The sequence below is a fragment of the Dendropsophus ebraccatus genome, chromosome 8 (assembly GCF_027789765.1).
Source record: "Dendropsophus ebraccatus isolate aDenEbr1 chromosome 8, aDenEbr1.pat, whole genome shotgun sequence".
NCBI classification, from domain to species: domain Eukaryota; kingdom Metazoa; phylum Chordata; class Amphibia; order Anura; family Hylidae; genus Dendropsophus; species Dendropsophus ebraccatus.
The window spans coordinates 95239841-95262559 of record NC_091461.1 but is presented as its reverse complement, the minus strand read 5'-3'; the positions used below and the strand labels follow the sequence as shown (position 1 = coordinate 95262559).

The following is a 22719-nucleotide window of genomic DNA, read 5'->3' as shown; positions in this document are numbered from 1 at the left end:
CAGCAACGCAAGCAGAAGTAGAGAACGCTATATAAAACTTCCTGTAATTATACCATAAAAGCATTGTACAATGCAGAATTCTTAGCCCAGGAGATTGACGGCTTAAAGAAAATGTGTCATCAGAAAATCACCTATTGCTCAAAATAAGTTTTTATATTAAGCGATATAGAAAACGCACAGAGATTTAGAATAGATTTAGAGTGGCACTGTTCCTAAGCTTTTATACTAGTGCCAATTTTACCAATACTGAGCATTGTCAATGGTCCAGTTGATGAAATCCTAGCTGGTCAGGGACCATGTTTGGCCCGTTAATCTGCAGAGAACTGTGAATGTGCCAGCAGCTAAGCACAATGTACATCCATTGAGGTCAACTGGCCAAATGTGGTTGCTTTGATTATTTCAGAAGAGTTCTCCATTCAATGACATGCTGCAATGTTGAAAATTTTTGAATGCAATGGCCTAGACCCCTAATCATATGTGTATGGGGCCCAACAAACTTTACATAGTCTGCCGACAGGGACCTCAATGGGTGTTCATCGTGCTTAGCTGCTGGCACATCCACAGTTCCGTGCAGATCGAGAAGGATCCACGCTATAACAAGTAGAGGTGAGAGTCTACACTAAGGTCCACCAAATCTAATGAAATGGCCATTGATTCATTTAGTCTTGTAAAAGTCATTCAGCTTCAGAGTCTGGGTCGAAACCCTGGACTCTCTTATTCCAGGCTTCTCCAGGGAATCAGAACTCCTTTACAAGACTGAATAAATTGACAGCCAGTTTACTAGATTTGGGTTAGGCAACTATAATTGTGCTCAACTATGATGCAGCCAATTGATCCCCTGTAACAAACTCTAAGGGGGCGTGCAAGAATGCAAGCGAGAGCCGATCTGTGGTTAATCGCACTGCCTGGCCACATGAACAATCATTGTATCATTCATGCAGCCATTTCAATATATTGCTGTCGGCTGCCCATTTCCTTTTTACACACAGAGATGTGCGGACAATAGTGAAGTATTTTAAGGCGGCACAAAAGATGCAGTTAGCTGAGGAACAGGCGCTTTCCTGCTGATCGGCTGATCGTTGACACTTTTATACGGTTATCGCCTGTGTAAAAGGGCCCAAACAGAGTTGTCTGGCCGCCATAGGGGCAAAGTAGTAGTAAATATAATCTCTCCAATCTATTGGTAAAATATTACGCCATTGTGAAGGCGGCAATGAGGTTGCCAATAATCTTAATGAGCGTATTTATACCCTGTGTGGTGTTCTAGAGAAGAAAATAAGGAACAACTGGTTAGATGTATCTGCTCAGAAGTAGAACAGAGTTGCGAAGGAAAATAGAAGTAAAAGTGGAAATCACCAGAAGTGAACCTGTAGAAAAGCTGTAACACTTTATAGAACTGATAGACTAAAGTAAGGGTCCTTGTAGATGGGCCAAGAAGGCTCCGATAATGAGCCCTGGTCACAGTGATCGTTACTTGCTTACGGAGCCTTCTCACAGCTAGATTAATGGTGCAGCCCTTTACTTTCACTACTGGTGGCCGCATATCCCCAACACACAAGTTGTGATCCTCAGAATAGTTACCATTAGAAAGGATGATATGTGATGCACAGAGACCATGGTCAGAGCTATGTGGTCAGTAACAGGTGGAAAGGTAAACTGAACCAGGAACATTAAAAAAAAGGAGAAACCAAAGAGGTGTGCACAGATACCGCGACAAATCCAAGGGGAGGAGCAGGAGTACAAAAACTGTGTTAAACATGGCAGAATACTGCAAACTGCAGGCTATGTTCACACAACGTAAGTATTAATCACGGCCGTGATTAATACTTTACCTACATTGTGCTGCAGCTAGAGGGAATCCCGGGCCAGAGTGTATACACATAGCATACACTCCGGTCGGGATCGCTAGCGGTGCCGCAAAAAACTGACAAAAAACCTGTCAGTTTACACTCCGGCCACATGTTCCATTGTGTGCAGTGGTGAATTCGGAATGTGGGCGGACAAGGGTGCGCCCACATCCGAATTCAGAAAAAAAGATCATCCGGCGGGTACTGCAGTAACGGCCAGGATGATTTTCTCTGATACCAGCCGCTCTGTGATCCGGTGGCCGGTGTCTTACGCCATGTAAACATGGCCTTAGGCTGAATGCATGTTTTTCAGGATTTCCCTAGGGCTGTATCCAACTTCTTCAGTCACTGGTAATCAAATGCCGAGACGTCCTGGTTTGGACGGACTTGAGCATGCTTGTGTTGCGATCATCTCTACTTAAATCCCAGGGCTGACAAATCATCTTTATTACCACAACAGTAAATGGGTCCTAGTGTTACACCTTAAAGCGACTCTGTACCCACAATCTGCCTTTCCAAACCACTTGTACCTTCGGATGGCTGCTTTTAATCCAATATCTGTTCTGGGGTCCATTCAGCAGGTGATGCAGTTATTGTCCTAAAAAACAACTTTTAAACTTGCAGCCCTGTGTCAAATTGCCATGGCCTGGAGTGTCTGTGCATTAGGCTTGCACTGCCTCTCCGTCCCTCCTCATCATTAGGAATGCCCCAGGCAGGTATTTTCCTAATCATCACCTGTGGGAACACTGCACATGTGTTGGATCATTAAGGCACCTGCGCAGTGTTCAGACAAGTGAGGAGAAGTTCTGCTCAGGGGCATTTCTAATGATGAAGAGGGCGGGGAGGAGGGACAGAGAGGCAATGCAAGCCTAGGGCATAGACACTCTAGGGCACGCCAACTTGACACAGGGCTGCAAGTTTAAAAGTTGTTTTTAGGACAATAACTGCGTCACCTGCCGAACGGACCCCAGGACAGATCTTGGATTAAAAACAGCTATCCGGAGGTACAAGCGGTTTGGGGGGGGGGGGGGGGGGCAGATTGTGGGTACAGAGTCACTTTAATTCTCCACGTGAGATCTCCATGTCAGATCTCCACCACTCACTGAACGCTAAAATTCCCCTGTGATAGGTCATCTCTGTAGGTGCTCTGTAGGTGCTATCTGCTGCTATGGACATAATGACGGAAAGCCACTACAGATACAGATCTGGACATCTATATTCGGTACTTCCTGTAAAGTGATCTTCTTCAGTAGTTCTCTTGTATTCTCATGGTCTATATACTGTGGTAGCTTGGATATCTCTGACTTTGGAGTTGCACCATCTTGTGGTCTTAGTGGACATACTTGGGAAGATTCTTCTCCCTTTCTTCTCACTACTTTCTAGTAAAGGATGTGTATTTCTAAACAATGCTTCTCCTTGATAGCCGCCCGCCTCCGCTATGGCTCAGGACATCTAAACAAACAGAGTATACATCCTGCTATGACAATTCCCTGAAGATCCGAACACACATGAAGAGGCATCTTCAACATTGCCCATTGACTTACATGCATGCTGATAGCTGCCCAGTCACAAACGGGTGGTTCCTTCCTGATTCCCAAAATGTGCAACGCACCATGAATAGAATCCATAAGAGAGGAGGTCGGTGCGTGCCTACTGTCTGCACCATGACACAAGGCCAGCGCTAAAAATAAGCCGATTGTTTACATAGGCCGGAGCTGTGAATGATAAAAACATCCAGCTCCTGTATACTAATCATTCCAGGACATCTGCTTCCCTGCAGCGCTTCCTGCGGCTGGCAAAGACCACCTCGCCCCGGATCATGTATACAGACACACCTGACACATATACACGTATGCTGCAGCTAAAGGTCAGGCCAAATGAAAGGAAAACATGTCTGCAGGTCACAGAGACGCTCAACAAAGCCAGGGAAGGCAGATTTATTAGTCGGAGAAGTGGACACCTGGTTTTGTATGAAAAATCCTTTCACAGTACTACTCAGGTGCCTCACTGTAGCCTCACTGTCACATGCTACACGGGCCAACATTATCCAGGGCCAGGGTCAAATAGGGCCAGTATATGTTTCGTAATTCTGACAAGCTTAAAAATAGTCGACCCCTTTTAATTTAGCGGCCAATGGATGACTGAAGTGATGCGCCACATGAAAAATTTTGTGATCGTAGTGATTGTTCATACAGCCCTGGCCAAACGATTACAGAGCACCAGTCAACAAGATCGACCCTCATTTATTAAGTGGCTCTGGACATGTAATACAACCTTCGGGATATGTTCACAAGCTGCATGATAATCTGCTGATGATTTTAAACGGATTTATTTTGGTGCAGAAACGCTGCATATTTTTTGCAACAACAACATATTCAAAGTGTGCAAACACGCTGTAGGGTAAATGCACACGTGTACATAGGCTGCAACTAATTTTGAGGCTTTATCGGACAACCAGATCCTGTATGTAAATGAGCGTTAATCTCTGTGATCAATGGATCCTTCGTGCAGCCCTTTCCATCTGTCAGCCATCAGATGCACATCGCCTATTACGCTTATCTTCACATGAATTCCTGAGATAAAAAGATATAAAAACTCTATAAAGAGACAAAATATGGGCTAACAGACTTATTGATGTAAATATGGGGCAAAGTAAAGACATATTCCCTATAATACAAAGATCTCCTCTATCTACAGTATCGATCCATCTAAGGAATTTATCTATTTTATATATCTAATCGTATATATCTACCTACCGGTATCTATCTAGTTTATTTCAGTGCAACATCTATAAGTGCCCAAGGGGAGATGGATCCCACAACTGAATAAAACGACGTCCATATTTCTGTAATGTCTAAATCAATAGAACGTTTCAGCGAGATGTCTATGGAGAGAGCTGATGACAGACGCTTTACACTGTACCTTTTATTGCAAATAGCATATCAGAGCCAAGGACAGTCCTGGGATATGAAAAGGAGAGAGGTGTAGAGAGAATCTGGAGGCCATTCCATTGTATAATAGCTCGTATATCACGCCTGTCTGTACATCACACACAGGGCGGGCTCCCAGAAGAAACGTCTGACTGCGGAGTGTGCTCTCTGCCCATTGTCATTTATTTTAGGAAGGTTTGAGGGGCAGCGACCCGTACGGCATTTCTTTGTGTCTCCTCCATACTGTGCAAAACTCACTGTACAAAAATAACACAGGTGTCAGGGAAAATCCAGATATTTTTTTTTTTTTAAGATCATAGCCAGAAGAAGTAAATTATCTATATTTGTACTTAACATCCCAGATTTACCCAGACTGTCAGGCTTTATAAATTCCTAAGTATCAGACAATTCATTAGATTTCCTAACCACTTACTTATTGGGTAGTGGCTGTGGACGGTTGTCGCTAGTAGTTGCGCCATTATGGGACAATTGGTGCCAAATTGCAGATGTGAGGAATGAAAGGTGGAATCTGATTTTTTGATAAACCACCCCCCTCATAACCCTATTACACATACTGTCCACCTACTTTTGGACGTGTGTGTGTGTGTGTGTGTGTGTGTGTGTATATATATATATATATATATATATATATACACACACACACACACACACACACACACACACACACTTACAAACACTAATATATATATATTATATATACTCAGATACTAATGCAAACTGCAAAACCAAGATGGATTTCTTTCAATTGGGAGGTCATAGCCAGTTGGGGGTGATGACTTGACCCTATTCACCAGCCACTGTGGAGATGCAGTGCGATCCATATACTGCAGCACCTGTTACTACCAAAATTGCAGTGCAGCCTATTATACTACACTAAATATACAACACCTTAGATACACTAGTGGGTTACATCAAATTAAAGGGTGCGCGTGTCACTTTTTGGCACATCAGAGAATGGATAAATCTGTACCAAAAACGTACAATTGTCTGTCCTACCTGGTGTTTTGGCCCATGGCGACTTGGCAACAAAGACTAAAAATTGCTGCGTTGCACTGAATTGCAGCTAAAAGTGAATGTGTTTGTATTGAAGATCAGAGGTTGCTGTGTACATAACCATAAACATCGGGTCACAGTATGGTATTCTCCATACCCCAACTCTACAGCTTTTATTAGCTGCAATGCAGACAGTGAGATATAGGGATCTTTGGCTGTGGAACCTATTACCATGTAAGCCCACAAGAGTCTACATCATGGGTCTCCAAACTGCGGCCCTCCAGCTGTTGCAATGCTACATTCCCCATCATGCCCGGACAGACAAATCCAAAGCTTTAGCTGTCCAGGAATGATGGGAATTGAGGTTTTGCAACAGCTGGAGGGCCACGGTTTAAAGACCCATGGACTCTACATAATGGTTATAGCTGCTGAGTCTTCTGCTTGTCCCATTGCCCATTATGTTCCAGCTCTATGCCGGATTATCAGACGCTGGACTAATGGAATTTCAAATCATATATACAATCAGGATATTAAGAGGAATATGAAGCAGGAGAATAAAAGATGGCAGAAAAAGTTTTGTTGGGCCAGAAACATATACTGATGATTTGCAATGGGTCAGAAACTAGGTGGGCAGTAAGGGCAGTGCAGGTCTAAGTTCCCCTGTATCCCCATACACATGCAGGTAGCAGTGCCATGCCTTCTCCACGCTCCAGTCCTTTCTCCTCCTGTCCAATTATCCAGTGGCGCCTGGACGGAGGAGATTTCCACCCCACGGATTGTTGGTATTTGAAATCACAGCACAACGCCAGGAAATCCTGAGAGCGAATAGCCAGCAGATAAGCCGCCTTCTAGAAAACACTGGCAAAACAAGAGTGCAGTCCCCCAGAGGATTATAAACTCTTAGGAGTCCACTGCCCTAGAGTTACCCTCTGATCTCTAAAGCCAGGGCTATAGAGGTAGTGTCACCATAATACCAGTGCACGAGGTCTCCCTATAGCGACAGGACAGCCTGGGCTCATTTCTAGGTTGCCGCAGTCTGCTCTATCTATAGGGAAGTGGACAGACGTACTGTGTAGCCTGCCTTCTATAGAACGTGTAGTCATCCATGTCACCCTACCTTTATCCACAATGTATTGTGATCTTCCCTTTAACGTACAGAACTGAAATGACAATATGGCAATAGAATATGGTGTATCATTACCAGTACGAAGAGGTGGCACATGGTAAGAAGTTGCATCTCTATCTGAGCAGCAATGACTGGCAGGACAGGACTCCCGTATAGCGCGGTAAATCTGGGATCATACTTATTATACACATCCTTTATGCTGGAAATACAGATGCTGTACTGAATAGAATTAACTGTTTGCGTTCATGCATCAGTGAGGCCATTTGTTTTCCTTACCTAATAACACATGCAAAAACCCAGAGAGCAGCAAACACCCTCTAAAACGAGACATGCCGCAAGATGGGAGGACGAGATGAAGCTTTTCTATTTGCATGAATTAATGTTACATGGAGGCGCCTTGTGGATCATCAGAGCAGCTGGGAACGTGTCTCAATCATTCCAGTTAGATTAGAGATGAGCGAATCCTTTCGCATGGTTCGCCAGTCCATAGAATACAATGGCTGGATTGACTCCTAATGGCCAGTGAGCCGAGTTGCAAATCTGCTGGAAAAAAAAAATTGCTCATCACTAATAACTGTAATAGAAAGGGAAAGAACAAAGGAGGTCTGAAGCTGGCCATGGGCATTAGCAATCTCCAAAAGATTATCTGACAACCATCTATCTAGACTCCGCTAACAGGCCTATTTGGCTGTGCCGAGAGAGCTGGGGAATAAACACCTGCAGACCCCTGTTGTTCAGCGTCTCTCAGGTGGAAACTACAGGATCAGGCTCCCCCAACTGCAGATGTCTGGCGGTCTCCAAAGACATAGGATTAGACTGGAATCCAATGTATACGTTTTACCAAGCGGGCGTTTGGATCCATATTTATGGTACCCATACAAGCGTATAGGGCTTTACTGCACTTTTTAGGTTTTTTTTTCCATCAGATTCTTTACAAATCCATAGTAATGGCATATATCCCTGTATATACACTGCCCTATTGGGTCTGTGCCACAGAGAATGGTGGTCACTGTATGACCTCCGTGCACTGCCATACTCCATGTACCCAGCTCCCTTGTGTGCACGGATCACTATAGCAGGTCACCATCACACAAAGGTAGTTCTAACTTGGTTCAAATATCTTAATTATCAATTTAAAAGAATACATCGTCAGAACATCTCAGACATTACTACTCCCTCAGGATCAAATTAGGTCAGTGCCCTTTAAGGCATGGTATGACCTCACCCTTGTGTTTGCTGACATCATGTACACAAACATACCCGGCAACCTGAACAAACGTTTGACATCACTGCGCGGCCTGAAGACAATTGATTTATGCTTCTTCCTTTGGCAGGAAGGCTTCGCTCTCCAGGAAGTAAATGATGGGAAAATATAGACTGTGATTTAAAAAGGGAGGGGAAAAAAAAAACTCCATCACCAGCATGGTGCCACCCAACACACAAGCTCAAACAGCCCGACACTAGAGTGCCCATCACCTAACCTGAAGAGCTGGTTCTGGAGTTCATAAAACCGGTGCCAGATCCTACGTAACACCATCAGGATAAGAATAGACATTGTACACAGACTGGTAGAGCAAAAAACTTGAAAATGTATGGATAGACCATAAATGGCTTTTTTTTTTCTCTCAGTTTTTTCATCAACTAATGGAAGGGCTCGCCCACTCCTTGTCGTATGTCATTAGAGAACCTTAGGCTAACAGAGGGGAACTCCTCACTCATGCCTTGAAAAGTCACATCCAGGCTGTATTCATATTTTCCAGGCTCCGTAGGGCTGCATCCAACTTCTTCAGCCACCAGTAATCAAATGCCGAATGATCACAGTAGACTAGTGATGGGGAACCTGTGGCACTCTAGCTGTTACAAAACTACATTTCCCATCATGCCTGGTAAACCAAAGATATGGCTTAGGCTGCCCAGGTATGATAAGAATTGTAGCCTGGCAACAGCTGGAGGGCTGAAGGTTCCCCATCACTGCACTTGACCATGCCCGATCATAACTTACACATCTCTTTGCAATATTTAAAAAATGACAGGGACTTTCATCATATCGAGAGAAGGAGAAGGCCGCATTGGGGGGAAAAAAAAGGGGACCCTGTGGACATAGGAATACTGGTCAGAGAGGGAGTGAAGAGTTGTTTTTGATGAAAAGTCAAGAAAACTGCAGCCAAATACAATGCTGGTGCTTTATCTAAAGTGTTCAAACAGATGAACCAAGTTTCCCTAGCTTCGATGGACTACAGACATGACCAGTTCCAGCGTCACTGCTGTTTTAGGAAAGCACAAAGAGCAAAAAGCGGGAGCTCAAAAACTGGATCACGGACACATAGTAAAACATTGCCTGGTCAGATGAATCCAGGTCTCTGCTGACTCAAGGGTCAGAATTTAGTGCAAGCAATGTGAATCAAATGAAGAGCAGGCCGGGCAGTCAGAAGGAAGCATAATGGTGCAGGCAATGGTTTCGTTGGACACCCCGGTCCTCTTATACCTACGGTTGGGTGTTAGAACGGTTGGGATTATCCAAGCATTGTGGCCAATAAAGTTCTTCTCCCTGTGGCAGCAGGACTCATTCAGCACTAGGATCATGCATCCGACCACAAGAGACGTGGACTGGTTTTAAGGAACAATACAGCAAGTTGTCCTTGCCTCCCTGGCCTTCACAGTTGAGATAAAATGAGATAGAACGACTGTCCAGAGCATGCCCTTACCTCCATCTAATGTGTGGTGCCATCAAGAATAGAGCCTGTTATGGGCCAATATTCCTGCAGAACGGTTTTGGCAACTAGTTGAATCTATGCCACAATGGACTGCTGAAGGTCCGACACAATATTAGATATGGGCTCTAATAAAGTGGTCATTCAGTGTATAATAAAGTCATACAAACAATTAAAGAAGACCTAATGCATAACAATACGGTGAGTAGATAATGTCATGGTGCCAAAGCCACATATGGTGAACGGAGCGCAAGCTTCCCTGGATGTCTTTTTTCTTTTTTTTTTAGTCTTAAATTAAAATGTGAAAAAGGAAGCCGGACGCCTGAGGTAGGATATTATAATTACACCCGCAGATCACCGCTTCCTACACCCACCATAGTAATCAGTGCAGGAACCAGATTACATCCTCACACATATTTTACTTTCAGCAGCAACATCAATATTACAACCTTGATAATACATTTAACTGGTTCACGGAGAACATTGAATGCAGATTCCAGTAACTCTGATGTATTATTACTAATGATATAGTATAGGGGGGTGGAGGCTATAAACAAACCTGCAGAGGACAACTGGGAATTCCAGGAAGAAAAATAAAAAGCAAAAACAACAAAACATAGAACAATAGTGTATATCTCAGTGCTATGCTGTTTGGGCAACTACTATTACCTTATATGCTACAGTCTGTTTCTTTGTAGCTTTAAGATGCACTGTCGCAAAAAAAAAAAAATATATATATATATTAATATATAATATATATATATATAATTAAAAAAAAAACAACAGGGGTTGTGATTGCAAGCAGTCGTTACTGAGCATGCAGGGGGAAGTCTTCCCTGTGCATGTGTACAGCTGCTGCATGTCCACATTCCGTAGCAAAGAATCCTGGGGGTGCTTGCACTGTACGGTCAGCTCTCCTGTAACACAGCACTAAAACCTCTGTAACAACACAGTGACATTATACTACTGACTGACTTGTTGCATAACTTGTTTCCTGGTAAGCTGCCTAGCTGATAATATAATTACCAAACGTTAATATAATTACCCTGAGTAAATTGCCCCCAGTTGATATACAACCTGCATGATGAACAGGCGTCTTTCCTTGCGTGAGCGCAAAAAGGACTGGGTTTTCCTGTGCTTGGTCGCTCTTTCTGAACAGAGAAAAGACCAAATATCAGCGCAGAGGAAGCGTGGACTACAGTTTGGCCATATGTATATAACGTTGATTTACACATAGAAAACATAAAAAAAAAATAATAATAAAGGGAGTGTATTGCAAAACTGCTGGCAATCACAACCCCTGTTGATTTCTTTTTAAAAAATTTCCCAAAAAAAGTATGTTTACAGCCCGGTGGGGGTTGGAGGCCCACCAATATCAAGACAGGTGCAGGTGCTAGATTTATCAGACATCTATGGCGTGACCAGAGGTTATGTCCAGCTCATCAAGTGATGGAATATCCTAGTGATATATAAATCAGTCAGGGCCCATCTCTTAAAGGGAACCAAGCAGCAAGCAGCTGATCATACTGAACAGCTTGCGGAGCATACCAGCCGTGGCTGCAGCAGTAGCTTTATAAAGGTGAAAAAGTAGTTATATTATGCCCAGGGGCGGTCTTGGCATTTCTGGGGCCCCAAGCAAAGTTATGTCTGGCCCCCCCCCCTCGACATGCATTCCAAAACAATAGACCGCTGTGTGTTGCCCCCAGTAGTATATACCCCTTGTGCGCTACCGCCAGTAATATATACTCCTTGTATGCTGCACTCAATAGTATATACCCCTTGTTTGCTTCCCCCAGTAGTATATAGACCCGTGTGTTCCCCAGTTATATATAGCCCCCTTTGTGCTCCCCCAGAAGTATATAGACCTCCTGTGTGCTGCCCCAGTTGTATATAGACCCCCTGTGTGCTGCCCCCAGTCGTATATACCCCGTGTGCTCCCCCACTAGTATATAGGCCCCCTGTGTCTCCCTCAGGGGTATTTAGCCTCCCTGTGTGCTCCCGCACTTGGATATAGACCCCTGTGTGCTCCTCCAGTAGTATATAAACCCCCTGTGTGCTCCCCCTGTGCGCTCATTACGAGTGCTTATAGTTACAGTTCAGATGGCAGCGAGGGGGGCAGCGACCCTGTCCAGCGGTCTTGAGCATAAGAGCGGGGAGTGGGGGCCCCCCTGGATGTTGGGGGCCCCAAGCGATCGCTTGGTGTGCTTGGTGCCAAAGACCGCCACTGATTATGCCATGTGAGGCCAGGAGAGGGGCGGCAACTAGTGATTTGGGGAGGTAGCCACCCATGACTAGTCACGGCTCCCTGCCTGTCAGAGCGCAAGTCGGGGATGATTGACAGGCAGAGAGGTCACTAATGGGTTCCCTTTAAATGCCCATAAATTTAAGATATTAGTAAGCAGCTAATAAGCTAATGGGGCGACTCCTGTCCATGCAATAAGTCATACAGTATTATGCTCATGTGAATGGAGTGGTGCTTGTGGGGAACCAGAATAAAGCTTTTATGATAGGACCCAGCTTCAGAAGATATTCAAAGACGCTGAGTAAAAATTGGGAAACCAGGACTAAACTGTATTCCTACATATAGAAAACTGAAGGCTAAAGCCCCAAAGAACACAATGCATTCTGCAGATAGAAGATGTTCCAGTTAGCTTTAGAGGTCATCCTCACCTTGACAACACAAGACGGCACTATTATTACTACTATGATTGCTTTTATTATAGAGATGATTGTTTTATATACTTGTACGTTCTCTAGTAATTACAAATCATATGTCATGTGTATAATTCACACATACTGATTTGCATAGTGAGGAGTATATAGAAGGTATATTCGTATAGCAGATATCACATGGTTTTATTTACTGTCACAACAACCAACAAAAATCACTTGGTCTAAATATGTTTTAAATGTACAAAAATCCGTGACCGGTCACTTCTCAGCTGTAAGGATTTTACATTTCCTTCCACTGAAACAGAGATCAATTCAAGCAGAAATCCACAGCAAATCACCTTAAGAGGTTAACAAGCTTTTCCTAATACCCGGCTCTCTAGATCTAAACGTCAGGAACAGTCAAAGCCTGTGAAATGGAGCCTTATGACACGAAGGAGGCCTTACGGGGTAAACTAATCTGCACATACAGCGCTCAAAGAGAGCAAAAACTGTGATTACATAATATATAAAATGTGTTCAATGTAGAAATATATATACCGTAAGACTGTAAAATGGATCAAAAATAAATAAATATTACAAAATGATTAAGATATGGTGGAACTCAAGCTCCTGTGGACACCATGGAACCCTTTAGGTAGACCCAGCTTTAAAGTGAAAAAGTCACCCCAGTTGCTTTTATCATTTGTTGGACAGTGTCATTAAGGCGGGGCTTTGCATCTGTTCAAAGGACACTAAGCTCCACCATAGTGACACTGTCCAAAAAAATCATAAAAGCACACAAGATAAGTCGGGTGACGGTATCACTTTAATGCTGGGTTCACACTACGTATATTTGAGGCTGTATTTGTGAGGCTGTATAGCAACCAAAACCAGGAGTGGATTGAAAACACAGAAAGGATCTGTTCACATAATGTTGTAATTGAGTGGATGGCCGTCATTTAATGGCAAATATTTGCTGTTATTTTAGAACAACGGCTGTTATATTGAAATAATGGCAGTTATTTACGGTTATATGGCGGCCATCCACTCAATTTCAACATTGTGTGAACAGATCCTTTCTGTGTTTTCAATCCACTCCTGGTTTTGGTTGCTATGAGGACCTGACATGAGGACCAAATACAGCCTCAAATATACATAGTGTGAACCCAGCCCATAGGGGTTATCTAGGCTTAGAAAAACATGACTGCTTTCTTCCAGAAACAGCACCTCCTTTCCTGTCCTCAGGGTGGGTGTGGGTTCTGCAGCTCAGTTGCACTGAAGTGAATGGAGCTGAATTGTAATACCACACACAACCTAAGGACAGGGGTGGTGCTCTTTCTGCAAGAAATTTTTATTTTATTTGGCTAAACCAGTGCCGATCTCCTCAAGACAACCTGCAAATACAGAAAGTAATGCATGGTAGACTCAGTCTATTTACTAATATGGATCCTTATTCACAGATTAGTTCCCAGTTTCAAGAGTCCTCCATAAAGTCAGGCAAAACTAAGGGATCAGAAACAGAAGGCACTGAATAGACAGACCAGAAAGCCTAGAGGGGTGGTGTCCCACCACCATCACGTGTACAGGGGCAGCATGTTACATAGTTAGAGAATTTATTATGGTTTTATTATTTTTTTCCTTCCATGGAGACTTGCTGAACATCTGATGTATCTTGTGAGCAGGGTGGCGTATGACACAGCTTCCATATATCCTTAGGAGGGTAGTAAATATTTCCCATCAGACGGATACAAGGGAAGAGGTCATAACTCGACTGTAACAATTACACTGATTTATAGCGTTGTACAGAACCGAGAACACTGACCCATAGAACAGGTGACTAGAAGGTCAGAAAGAATGATAAATGCCGCTACATAAAATACATGGGCATGGCACTGGTAGCAGGCAGCAATGAAATTGCAATAGTTTGAAGTCTGTGTTCTGTATAATCTACATCTCAGAGGCAATGTCTATTTGTAGAGTGCTTCCCCAGAGGGGTTGGCGCAGGTCTACGAATACCTCGTACGATTCCGAAAACTAACGGCGAGACATAACCAGCTACACAAGTGACAGATCACACAAAACATTCTCTCAAAGCAACTGCACTCTGCAATTTGTGACAAGCGGAATATGGGTAAGTGGAATGCAAGTCTATGGCGAACAACAGAGGTGCTGGGATCTGCCCCCCTCCTTCTGGATCAAATAAGAGCCACCCAGTAGGGGTTCTCCAGAACTAATGACGGAGCATAAACATTTGATCCTGGGAGAGAGGGGGGGGGGGTAGTAATACAGTGAACACCCACCAATCAACTGCATGCAAGGCTTGTATTATGTATTGGATGGCCCCAAAAGCAGATGGTGCTGTACATTGTGTAGTGACTGTACATTCAATGTAAGGGCTATCGGCTTCCGAATGTGTACACAGGTCCTGTATCTCTGCCAAAACAGCCGATCAGCAAGACTCTCACCCAGCGGATACTGGTGGCCTATCCCAAGTAAAGGTCAACAATGAAAAGGTCCCAGTAAGGGTATGTTCTCCGTCGCGCTCAGTGTCCCGTTGTGAGTGAATGAGAGGGCACGTGCTCCTCCGCTGCTGCCGCTCTCCGCTCAAAGAAGTGACATGTCACGGGGAGCGGAGTGTGGCGGCTGCGGAGGAGCCCACGCTCTCCCATTGACTTAATATGACACACTGAGGCAGGTGTAATTACGCCTATTTTACTCAGTGTGAACATACCCTAAAGCCCTTCAAAAGTAATGTCCATCCAGTAGAGATGAGCGAACTTAGAGCACGTTCAGGTTCGCACAAGCCCAAACTCTCAGCATTTGCTTACCGGTGGCTGAAGGGGTCCTGGAGCCTATGGCCTATAGCTGTATCCAACCTTAGGGCTGCATCCAACCCATTCAGCCACAGGTAATCTAATGCAGAGTCTGGGGTCAGACAAAACCGAATTTGCTCGAAATGCACTCAAAACGGACTGATCCATGGGATGGCTCGTCTGTCAATGATTGGTGGGGTGCAGACAATGAGCTTCCCCATGCTGGTCAACTGTTTTGCACCCATACTACACAGTGTGGAGTCTATCTCTTTTCATTGTATAGCGGTGATGTGTCACTGCAGTTCAAGTGAATAGGAGCTAAGCGGTAGTTATGGGTCACCACCACTACACAGTGAACAAAAGTATTCTGTAGATCCAAAATGCAGTTTGCCCAATAAAACATGCTTGATGATAGGTCTGTCCTTCTATGTGAAGGATTTTACAGGCTTTACAGCCGCAAAAAATTGCAGACAAAATTCTAGAAAATCATAAAATTTGGGATTTTGGAAGCAATAAAAACCAGTGAAAAGGAGTCAGTGGCCTTTAAAAAGATATGAATCAGAATCTCACCAGTTATAGAAAAAAAAACTTTTAATAGAGTAGCACATTGATGTGTTTTCCTTACTGGTAGTGCTACAAAAGAGCTGTGGTCAAATTTCCTTAATCCTGTTTGTCGAAGAGCCAGACTCAAACCGTTCTCCTCACCACAAATGCTATGGAACATTTCGTTCCAACAAGTTTGGCCATAACATAAGAGGTTAGAACAGGCCTATGTATATCTTACATCGGGACTCCACTAACTCTGTTTAGTAAAATAAATAGCTTAAAGTAAATCACAATGAAAAAATTTTAAACTTACCCAATGCATTACACAGGAAAAATGAGCAGTATTATAAACTCGGCTAGTTTATTTAATACTTAATTTAAGGCACCAACCAAGAAAATCGGCATTCATCTAGGCAGCCTTATGGCCCTATTTCACGGGTCGTTTGCTCCTCGTTCCCCGCTCGCAGCAGTGAGTGCGGGAGGGGCGTCGGGGAGCTGCGGGGGTGGGGCTGCCCGGGTGATCGCTGATCATCCGGGCAGCCCATAGGATACAGCAGCGTCTGCTGCCAATGCTCCTATTCAACGGAGCGACAGCAGCAGATCGTTGCTGTATCAGTCGCTTGTTTTCCAACATGTTGAAAAACAAGCGACTGCAACGATCAGCCGACATGAACGATGTCGGCTGATCGTTGCACTTTATTCCACGGGACGATTATCGTTCGTAGCGGCGGAATACGGACGATAATCGTTCCGTGGAATAGGGCCTTAAGTGTGATGTACCCGCACGTTCACCCTAACCAATGGGAAGGATATGGTTTACATTTGCTGCTGCAGGTTTTTCAACCATTAGGGCCCTTGCACACTAAGGAAATCATGTGGATAAGTTGCTGCGGATTCCGTCTCCCGACCCACTCCCCACCCCTCATGCTCCTGCGGCAAGTTACCCGAGTGATTTCCTTAGTATGCAAGGGCCCTTAGTGACTAATTCCCTTAGTGACTAATGTTGGTTCCAGTCTATGGTTCCTAGAGGCAAAGCTAGTTATGGCTACTGTCTATGGGGCAGGAGGATGTGGGCTGTTGCAGGTTGTGAGCCATTGCTACTGCATGTGGCAGCAGGTTGTGGACTGCCTCCAGTGGGGTGGGAGGGGGGGGGGGGGAGATGTTTGTGGGTCATGGCAAGCCTTGTGGTAGGTAGTGGGCTGCCGCTAGAAGAGATACAGGTTGATAGCCATTGCTATTGGAATGGAAGGTTGTGGGCAGAAATGAGTGAACCTTGGCATGCTTAGAAACCAGTGTGCAGCATTTGATACTAGTGGCTAAAGAAATTGGATGCAGCCCTAAGGCTACCTGGAAACCATAGGCTCTATACATGTTTTCCAGGAATTCCTAGGGCTTCATCCAACTTCTTCAGCCACTGGTAATCACATGCCATACACTGAGGTTTGGACGGACCTGGGCATGCTCGAGTTGCGCTCATCTTTAGTGGCCACTGTTAATGTGATGGGAGGTTATGGACCTTTGCTAGTGGGATGGGAGGTTGTGGGACATTGCCAGTGGGATGGGAGGTCACGGTCCATTTCTAGTGGGATGGGAGGTCATGGACCATTGCTAGTGGGATGGGAGGTCATGGTCCATTGCTAGTGGGATGGGAGGTTATGGGTCATTGGCAGTGGGATTGGAGATCGTGGGTCATTGCTAGAGGGATGGGAGCTCATTGGCCATTGCTAGTGGCAGGCTATGGGTCCATTGCTAATAAGGTTCTTAGTCCGTTATTGGTTTAGGGATTAATTCTAACATTATGTTGCTATACCAACTAGCAAAGCATTGTTAATATTTCAGGACAGTCACTTATCAAATGATAAGTTACCGGCAAGAACACTTATTGTTTAGAAATTGAGAAAGGAAGGAGACAAATTTAGGCTGCTGAGGAACTGGCCCCTGCCTGCAATTGTCTTGTGAGGTGCGCTGCCAAGCCAGAGGCTTACAGATCAAGAATAATGTTATAAAGGCTCCAAAACGGATTCACACAGGAGACATTAATAATGCTCCGGTTACAGCGTCCGAACAGCCATATATACAAAGCTGTGGAAATGAAGTTATTGCTGGATTATTAATTCACAGCGGCAGTGATAGCTACAGCAGGGAAAGGAAAGGGACCTCAATAAATATTCACATATACAAAGCCCATAGTAATGCTTTATAAGAAATGCTGAGAACATTAACTATATCATATGACTCTATAGTCCCTGGAATAAACACTACAATCCCCACTGTGCAATACAGCAGGTGGGCTGAGAGTATCCTGCACTACAGCCCCGAACAACAACCCCACACCATCAATACAGTACTGTTTGCAGGGGTTACATTTCTATACACACTAACACTGGATATACTTCATACTATGCAGTGCTCAGCCTATGTGGATGGTTATATACAATATTTCGTGAGTGACTGGTATATAAAGCATTATGGCTCAGAGGCTTGCAATAGTTTATGGTACAGATTTGCATATGGGTTCAGATCTGACCAGGATGATACCTGTAAAACTTGTAATATAAGCACATTTAAAGGGAACCCTATCACCACTTTTATTCTACTCGTACCGAGAGCTATCAGGGAAGTCCCTAGCAGCTTCTCTACGCCCAACCATCTTTGATTGGTAGATCTCTTCCTGTTCAGGGATAAGGAGAGATCTATGAACCAAGGCCAGCAGGATGTGGAGAAGCCATTAGGTACCAACGCAAAGATCACCATGAAAGTCATCTTACATCTGTCCCACTCGATGGTCTCTCAGCTTATATGAGGCCTGCGACTGCTCAGAGATTGAGGTGAGCGAAGGGCATAGCCACAGGCTTCCCCCGGCTCATTCTAATAACCAGTAAGGGTCTGTACACCCAGACCATGGACCAATTAAAACTTTCAAAAGGTTTCTGTTAAAATGATAGGAACACTTGAATTTACGTAAAATATGTGATTTTGCGAGAATGTTCTGCTGTCGATTTTGGTGCAAAAATGCTGAGGATTTGCTATATTTATGCTAAATGGCGGTGACAACCTCTGCGCAACACTTTAGTTCTGGTATCCCTAAATACTGATAACCTTCAAAGCATTTCAATCAAAAACTGTGATAAACTACTGGATGCTAGACTATGGAAGACCCCTTTAATTCCAGTTAACAGATCTCTCATCAGCGGACCCTCTCAGTGACACATCTATAGCACACTCAGTCTGGCTCATAAATACAAGTAAATAAAGATTTACGCTATATTTCCTAACTAAACACTAAGTCTCAGCACTTTCCTCAAGTGACGCAAGAAATCTATAAACGCTGCGATTAGGACAAGCATTTCATAGAGTGGTTGTAAGCTGCGCATAACGCAACGTGTGTGAAAAGATGAAATCTAGTAAGTGTTTGTGTGCTTTATCTCCAACCAGAACCATACTGGCTTTAGACAGTGCTGCATATTCCAGAGGCCACAGATCGGAATGTTTTAGTGGAACGGTCTGGAAGCTCTAAATATAGTCTAGAAATATCCTATATTTTAGAGCTGGCACCGAAAAATGGTAAAAGGTGAACGTCATGGAAAAACACGCAGCTTAAAATAGCCTGGTGCCTGCCAATGCTGGGTAAAAGTACAGTACTCTCTCCTGGGAAGCACAGTGGGATCGTATCCGTGCCCCTCAGCACCGTGACTAGGTCAACACTTGAGCAAAGTCATGAAGAAATCTCTTACTAGAAGTCTGTGGTTACATAGTTCCTTATCTTGACAAGCAGATTGGGCAATCGCTGCAAACCGTGATGAAGACCAGAGCCCAGGCACGGCTCATCATCTCGTAGCGGAGGACCTGTCCAATTTTGGGAACAGAAAAGGTCTTGTCCTCTCGTCACCTCCTTCCCTAATGATTTCATAGCAACCCTAAAATACACATTGCAGAGGTCATTCTAGGTAGAGATGTGGGCATAGGACCAGTCCGCAGAACAGGAAGGGTGTCTCTTGACACCGAAGAAGTATCTTTAAGTGTTCCACAGCCGCACCTCTGTCTGCTCAATTTTCCCATACCTTACATGTGGTGTTTACACCATGGGGTGAGATCTATGTAATGGACTACAGAAGCCGCCCACTAACAGATCTAGGAAAGAAGAACCATACAATCTGTTGCACAGATCGCCTTTGCTCCTTTGCTGTATTTTCCAGGAAAAAACTCATCTATATAATTTCCTAATATAATAGTATTTGTTCACTAATGCCAAACCTAGCTAAAAGGAGGCATAGGATGGTGGTCCAAAGTGGGGAACCTTCTATATGAGGCTCTGTTCACATCTGTGTTGTGGGAGGAGCTGCCGGACGATCTTTAGATCGTCCAGGTGGGCCATAGGAGATATCACTGGTCTGCTCCTGATGCTCCTACTACACAGAGCAACAGCCAGCAGACCGTCGCTATCGGGATTTTGATTCATGCTGACAACGATCAGCTGAATTTGTGCATGTCGGCTGATCATTGCTATTAATGATGCATTTACACAGAGATTTTTATCTGACAGTTTTTGGAAGCCAAAGCCAGGAATGGATTTGAAAAGAGGAGAAAAGAAGTCTTTTCTTTATGACCTGTTCTCTATTTTTTTTCTGTGTTCCTGGTTTCGGCTTCAAAAATCTGTCAGATAAATCCGTCTGTGTAAACGCATCATTAACATGAACCATTACACCAAACGATTATCAGCCGGAACGGACAGTGGTTGTCCAGTGTAATAGTACCCTTAGGCTGCATTCACAAGTCCTGTGTTCTGTCTGTGAAAAACGGACGTTGAATTGCAAACCCTGGTCTGTTTCCCCGGACAGCATGATGTATCAACATTGTGTTAAAAACGTGAAAACTCTTTGAATCACCACAGTACTGTAAAAAAGGAATTTGCATCCGTGTCGTTCGTGTTTCACTGGACGTGTGAATGCAGTCTTAATCCGCCATTGGCGAAAATAAAAGATTATTTTTTGACAGGCATGAAGTGAGCGATCAGCGTGCATTTGCTTATTCTCTTGCCCTTTTACACTGGGCAATTGCTGAGCTGGGGAACGTCCACTTTAGCCTCACTTACATATATCGCTGATGGAGAGGACCATTAAAATAAAAAAAAGTATGCTCAGAATTCTCACTGGAGGAAAAGTAAAACCGTGGAAATGTTTTGGAGATGGAGTACTATATATTATCAGTCATTTGCTTTCCTTTGGCCTTGTATGGCTGCTTCTTCTTCATCAGCATCCCTTACATTATTCATCTGTATAGATATGCTGTATGTCTTCATGGGACCATTGTGCTGTTATGCTTGGCCATTATGGACCTCTCTATTTCCTCTTTAGTGTCCAGAGCGAGGCATACATTACTGGCAGTGTGCGCCATTAACTCGGAATAGTCATGTTTATGAGGCCGGCTTGGATTACTCGATACCATCTAATGCAACACGCAACCTTTTGTCTGCTCCAGCAAAGCTTTTTTACTTGGTGTAGTCTTTCTAATCTGATCCATCGCCGAACAAGCAAACAATAAAAAAGTGCCGGACCTTCCTTATTCAATGAGAAATATTTATGTCCCACCTTGTACCTACAATAGCGTGTTCCCTGGAAGCAGACCTATCAGACTTAGGGCCCTATTCCACGGGACGATTATCGTTCCAAAAATTGTTCAATTGTTCATAATTGAACGATAATCGTTTTGTGTAAAGCAGACAATTTAACGACCAATGAGAAATCGTTGGTCGTTTGATAGAATTTGGACCTATTTTTATCGTTGATCGTTTGCAAGTCGCTTGTGCATCATTCAGTGTAATAAGACGTCGTTCAACCGTTCAGTACCGACGACAGGACGACTGCATAACTTCACGTAATTGGGTGAACGATTTCAGGTCGCTCGCCATAGCTGTCATTTGAGATTGTTTATCATTGAAAAATCACTTCGTGGAATAGTACCCTTACAGTAGGGATGACCATGTTCAGCTGCTAATAGTGCCTGCAAAAAAACAAAGCAGTCACCCATCTAGGGGTTCTTTTACACAGTCCAATGTATCGGAGAGACTGGTGCTCCTTCACACTGTAGATGGGTACCTCTCCTCCAGAAAAGTCTTCTGGCTTGGCCAAAATCCCCAGTCATGTTTCCTAAATAGAGTCAAGCTACCTCTAAAAGGAAGCATCAAAGAGCTGCTTTGCATATCCTCTTTCCCACTTCTCTGTGGTATTGCAAGGAATAAATCCGAAGCCAATAAATTTAACATACCTATTAATCAGTCCCCTCTACTATTGACTGGAGTAGGGGGTGATAATAGCCCATTATATTCTGACACAGAGACCCTATTCTTCAGGGAACAAATCCCAGGAGTTGAGTGTTCCCATGAGATGTGTTAAGAGACAGCAGTATGGTAGGTCACATCAGCTCCCAAGATGTTAGAACTTTGGCAGAGAGGTGACAGATTCCATTGGGTTACACATTGGACAATGTGTCGCTTGTACCAGACTATCTTCCCCTATAGAGAAGGATTATCAATCTTACACTTTATGTCTATCAGCTATGTAGCTACGGCACATTGTACAGATCACAGGTGTAAAACTGCGACCTTCCAGCTTCTGGAAAACTACGATTCCCATTGTCCCCGGATCTTTAAAGCTTTGGCTGTCCAGGCATGGTGGGAACAGCTAGCTAGAGGACACAGGTTTGACGTCGCTGATATAGATAATAGAAGTTTGCTAAAGAGACACCAAATATTAAGGAAATCCTGATATTGTATATGTCAAAATTAGTTTCATACAGGATTAAGTGGAATCTGAGCAATAGTCTGGCCTCGTAGGCTCTAGACAGCTTTTATATGGGTGTGTATGGATTTTGGAATATCTCACTACTAAACTAGGAGACATGCCCATTAGGAAATAGCAGTCCTTACACTATGGCATTAGAGAATGTGGCAGATGACTTCATGTAAATTATTCAGCATCTGGCCATCAGCGGCACGGAGGGTTAGTGGCAGGTCAGCCTTTCAGGTCGGCACTTGGCACAACCTATATGACAGCCGTCGGTGGGAAGCTCAATCCCTGCGGA

At 44.0% G+C, this 22719-nt stretch overlaps 1 protein-coding gene and 1 long non-coding RNA gene across 5 annotated transcripts in view; both read right to left on the bottom strand.

Annotated features, from left to right (window-relative positions):
* Window positions 1-22719, bottom strand: part of RASAL2 (RAS protein activator like 2) — a 239370-nt gene that overhangs the window by 164865 nt on the left and 51786 nt on the right. The gene's annotated exons all lie outside the window — the stretch shown is intronic.
* LOC138799650 (uncharacterized) overlaps window positions 4215-22719 on the bottom strand; it is a 60427-nt gene continuing 41922 nt past the window's right edge. For both annotated transcript variants that reach the window (XR_011364293.1, XR_011364292.1), the window contains exons 2-3: window positions 4770-5034; window positions 4215-4420 (exon numbers count right to left, since the gene is read on the bottom strand). This is a non-coding gene — a long non-coding RNA (uncharacterized lncRNA). The remainder of the gene's footprint in view (window positions 4421-4769; window positions 5035-22719) is intronic.